Consider the following 6,000-nt stretch of genomic DNA (forward strand, 5'->3'; position numbering starts at 1 on the left):
AGATGAGGAAGATGGTTCAAGTTCCCAACGAATCTCCAAGCAACTAGCAGCAATTTTAAAAGAGTAAGACTGTGAATATGAACAGTATGGGTAGAAATATTCAATATTATAGATACAAAATGAGTGTAAAATGCCTATGAATGGTTCATACAAAATTATATTCTAATGTACATTGAATATACATGGAAAGACATCAGAGCATGTGGATTTTTCATGTGTGATCAATATGATCATAGATCAGTGATGTGGAATCTGAGCATTAACAATTACAATGTGAATGTACGTTTCATTGGAAGTGAATGTGCTTAGATTATGAGAACAACAGATACATCTCTGTTTAGATTATCTCTCTGTAGGTTGCGCTCTGATAACCCCAGGAATGTTTACAGTGACCATCTGGCATGGGGGGTTAACTTCTAGAAACATGATCTGTGCTAGGTAGAAACCCTTAATGTATAGGCTAGCTGGCAACTAACATTACAGTGAGAAGATAATGAAACTTTCACCGAATGACATCTGTGCTGCAATTTTCCAATAAACTTGAGCGAACTTCTCCCTCTATTTGATATGGGTTCTACATTATTTCACCACTATACACTCACCTAAAGGATTCGTAGGAACACCTGTTCAATTTCTCATTAATGCAATTATCTAATCAACCAATCACATGGAAGTTGCTTCAATGCATTTAGGGGTGTGGTCCTGGTCAAGACAATCTCCTGAACTCCAAACTGAATGTCAGAATGGGAAAGAAAGGTGATTTATGCAATTTTGAGCGTGGCATGGTTGTTGGTGCCAGACGGGCCGGTCTGAGTATTTCACAATCTGCTCAGTTACTGGGATTTTCATGCACAACCATTTCTAGGGTTTAAAAGAATGGTGTGAAAAGAGAAAAACATCCAGTATGTGGCAGTCCTGTGGGCGAAAATGCCTTGTTGATGCTAGAAGTCAGAGGAGAATGGGCCAACTGATTCAAGCTGATAGAAGAGCAACTTTGACTGAAATAACCACTCGTTACAACCGAGGTATGCAGCAAAGCATTTGTGAAGCCACAACATGCACAACCTTGAGGCAGATGGGCTACAACAGCAGAAGACCCCACGGGTACCACTCATCTCCACTACAAATAGGAAAAAGAGGCTACAATTTGCACAAGCTCACCAAAATTGGACAGTTGAAGACTGGAAGAATGTAGCCTGGTTTGAGGAGTCTCGATTTCTGTTGAGACATTCAGATGGTAGAGTCAGAATTTGGCATAAACAGAATGAGAACATGGATCCATCATGCCTTGTTACCACTGTGCAGGCTGGTGGTGTTGGTGGTGTAATGGTGTGGGGGATGTTTTCTTGGCACACTTTAGGCCACTTTTAAATGCCACGGCCTACCTGAGCATTGTTTCTGACCTTGTCCATCTCTTTATGACCACCATGTACCCATCCTCTGATGGCTACTTCCAGCAGGATAATGCACCATGTCACAAAGCTCGAATCATTTCAAATTGGTTTCTTGAACATGACAATGAGTTCACTATACTGAAATGGCCCCCACAGTCACCAGATCTCAACCCAATAGAGCATCTTTGGGATGTGGTGGAACGGGAGCTTTGTGCCCTGGATGCGCATCCCACAAATCTCCATCAACTGCAAGATGCTATCCTATCAATATGGGCCAACATTTCTAAAGAATGCTTTCAGCACCTTGTTGAATCAATGCCACGTAGAATTAAGGCAGTTCTGAAGGTGAAAGGGGGTCAAACACAGTATTAGTATGGTGTTCCTAATAATCCTTTAGGTGCGTGTACATAACCGCTGATATCATGATGCATGGTATCATGGACTCATGTGCTAGTAGATATAACATCTAAATTTGACTGCCTCTGCTAGGAGGCTTAAACTGGGCTGTGGTTGGATTTCCAGAAGGACAATGATCAAAAGCACACACTCACCACAGAATCAAGGTTTTGCCATGGCCATCCCAGTCCCCTGACCTAAACCCCATTAAAAACCTGTGTGATGAGGTGAAAAGGAGAGTCCACAAGCTTGAACCACGGAATCAAAATAATCTGGAGAGCTTCTGTATGGAGCAATATTCTCAGATCACTGGAATGATGTATGCATTTCCGGTGACTTTGTAATTTATGCTTGCATTGTTGTGTCCATGTTGGATGTTTTACAATGACTGATGAGCACCTCGGACAACTGTTATAACAGGTGTGATTTGTTTGATGTTTAACAATGGGGTCTTAGGGTTCCGGAATGGTTAATTCCCAGACAATAAATGTTATATCAGTGGCAAGATGATTGGTGTTTAACAAAAGGGCGCCAGGGTTCAGCAATGCTATAACTTCTGCCGCATTTTAGGTTCTGACAAGTGGTACAACAGATGTCCTACAACCAGAGGGTGTTAACCTTCCATGTTTTACAATGTGCATGTAGCATGTTGTTTTTCCACAAGCACAGAATTACATGCGGGAAACATGCTTTTTTGTGAATGATATAAATAAGGGGTTACCTGGAAGGTAGCGTATAAATTTGCACAAACATCTGTGAATCGTTGAAAGGTCAAGATGTGTTATTTCAGGTAATCAAAACTTTTGTAAAGGCACCTTATGAAATTGTACAACGGGGATCAAAGCAAGATTGTTTTCTTCACATTGGTTGAAATGTTTAACAGGCAACGATGGTTACAAACTGTAGTATTTGCGAGTTTGGGAATACCTGTCTGTGTTAGTGTGGGCGAATGCTGGGACTTCCGTGTAAGATGTGCTACATTCTCATAATGACTTGAAGCAACTTGTGAAATACGATTTTTGATTGCTATATCATGGACTTGTGTTTGTTAAATGTTGAAGAGATTAATGGCGATATGGTGACAATAGCCAGCATTTACATGTAAGCGGATGAGTTTGCTGTTAATAGATGAAATTAAATGACGTGATGTCACAGTTGCTCCACAATAACTAACAAGAACGATGTTTCTACCGGACAGGCAGTATCAATATATTTGGTTGTCAAACGTCAACAACTATCTGAACTAGCTAGTTAAGCTTTATCCACAATTTAAATAATTGGAGCTGGTATAATTCTAACTTAAAGAACGATGACGTGTAACCAATGACAAAGTTAAGAGGCTTGACCTGCTGGAGGCCCCACCCGGCTGCGATGTAAAGACAATATTAAATCCGCGGCTTCCACAGAAGACAGCAGTTGTTTCCAGTGCGGAGTATGCCATTTACATTGAATTTAATTGTGTTGCAATTACAAACACTAACAAACAACACATTTGAACTTTTTAAGAATGTGTAAATACATTTTACGATTGAGCAATCCATGCGCTTTTATTGATTGTTTTATATCTCTGGTTTAGGTTAAGCGGAATTAAACCCAGCCGTGTTTGGTAAACACATTTTTGGGCCTTCAAATCTTGGTAAGTAGACTTTTTAAATTATTGTTAATCAGCTTTAATTACCTGTATATGCTTGTTAACCCTCTTTGTATTTATTTCAGACCAAGTGACCAGCATCAGTGTCAGTTGGACTCGGCGGTTGTGATCTTATACAACCTGAACAGATACTTTTTGTGTAAGTCTAATTATTAACAGACATTTTCAGTCTTGTAGTAAAATGTTATTAGCAATTACAGCGGAACCTACTCTATTTACCAACTAACAGATTGAGGACCCCGGGTGATGATACAGAGTACATCACCATAATTATAGTTAGAATAATATTTTTACATGTAAGTGGATTGTTTTTTACATGTCAAGCTAGAGAAATGGCGAAAGATATTGCTAACAACAGACCAGATGCGGAACAACCAACAACCTCTACACATTATCAACAGACCACACCCGAAATTTTAAATGAACCGGCCATTACTTTGTTACACAGCGATGCACACAATAATCCTCAGATGCAAGGTTTGTTAACCGAGCTTAGTAGCCCCTATTTTTCACATGATCTAGTTGACTCTCCTCCGAGCTCTCTGATGCAAACTCATTGCAATGATGGTGATGTTAGAGTTATACAAATTTCTGAATCTCATACATCCCCGTACATGTGACCATGAGAGCAGATGAATATAATGAACGCACGTTTGGTAATTTACTTGAAAGTGTTATGCAGAGTAATGATGAGATTATGATTGATGAATCACTAGAACTGGTGGTACAAATTGTCAACAACCGTGAGGGTGGTGCCCCATGACATAAAGTTTAAACACTGTTGATAGAGCAGATTATCAATAAAAAAAGAAGGCATTTATATGTAGCTGTGAATAATGATTCTACATGCTTTTCTGTTTGTTTGATGGGTAGGTTGAACCCACAGTACACATATGCTGAGGCCCTGGTTAGTGGTTGTGAGTTACATACGGGTGCTGGTTTAGCGTTAGATGATTGTGTGACATTCACAGATATTTTTCGGTTTGAAGAAATGACAGGGTGTAAATTTGTTGTCTTTCATCGAACACGGGATGGTCACTTCACCAAGTTTCAAAACAGAGAGGACACCCACCCTAGAACCGTCTTTATGTACTTACACGATAACCATTTCTATGGCATCATGAATTTCAAGGGGTTTTCTGGGTGTGTAATATGTTTGTGAGTGGTGTTATACAGGTTTTAACTCCCAAGGTGATCATGGCTGTAAACATAGCTGTAGTGTCTTCATGAAGATTCTCATACCCAACCCTGTAACACACAGCAGTGCCCAGACTGTAAGCAGATATGTTATTCTGACTTTTTTTATAGACAGCATAAACGCTTGAAGCACCCCAAAGGTGTGGGTTGTTGGGTTAGTAGGTGTGACCAGAAGAAATACTGTGTCGATTGCGGCCGTCATTACAATGTTAGTATTACAATTATAAAGTGCACAAGTGCACAGCTAACATGTGTCCCAATTGTAATGTGGATCTGGCGGTTGAAATGAATCATCAGTGTTTCATAAAACTCTCCAAGCCCGAGGACCCCAGTGAGCGCTACATATTTTATGATTTTGAGACTATTGCCAATCCGGTGAATGGTGTACACACTGCAAATTTTGTGTGCGCAATAAGCTTTCATAACAAGACGTGGTGTTCAGCCGGGGATGGTTGTGTCGCTGCTTTTATCCAAGTTCCAAGTAGGGAACCGAAATATAATGACTACACATTTATAGCACACAACTCTAAAGGTTTCGATGGTTACATCTTGATGCAGTACTTTGCTAACAATGGTATTGGCACAACACTTATTGCTAATGGTAGCAAGCTCATGATTTGTACAGACAGCACATTCAATCAGAGATAAATTGATAGTCATTGCTTCCTACCGATGAAGTTGGTGGCCTTGCCACGTGCTATGGGTTTTAAGGATTCAAAAAAGGCTACTTTCCTTACAAGTTTAACATCAAGGAGAATGAGAACTCTGTTGGCCCCCATCCGGAACCGCATTACTACGGTGTGAATACCATGATGGCTAAAGAAAAATATGATTTTTTGCAATGGTATGCAACTGATTCGGCAGACCCCTTTATCATGCAGGATGAAATAAAGGCTTACTACATGAATGATGTGGTCATCTTGAGAGAGGGTTGTATGCGCTACAGACTAGAGTTCCTGGAGTGTGGTGGTGTTGATCCATTCCGGTCATTAACGATTGCTTCGGCTTGCATGAAAGTCTTTTGCAACAGATTCCTCACCAAGGACAACATTGCATTGGTCCCCTCATACAACTACAACCGATGTCAGAAGACATTCTCAAACAACTCAATCCAATGGCTTGAATATGTGGCCTCTGATGAAGATATATCAATAGGGGTGAAGCGAAAATCAGTGCCTACTATGTTCATGGATATTCTGAACGCGATGGGGTGTGCACAGTCTATGAATGACTAAGCTGTTTCTGGCATGGTCACCCAAAGTGTCATTGTTAAGGAAGCATCAATCCGGTGACGAAGATTCAGTACGGGTTGATGCACCAACAATGGCTGACAAAGACAACATACATGCTCAATTGATATGG

The sequence above is a fragment of the Esox lucius genome, chromosome 19 (assembly GCF_011004845.1).
Source record: "Esox lucius isolate fEsoLuc1 chromosome 19, fEsoLuc1.pri, whole genome shotgun sequence".
Taxonomy (NCBI): Eukaryota; Metazoa; Chordata; class Actinopteri; order Esociformes; family Esocidae; genus Esox; species Esox lucius.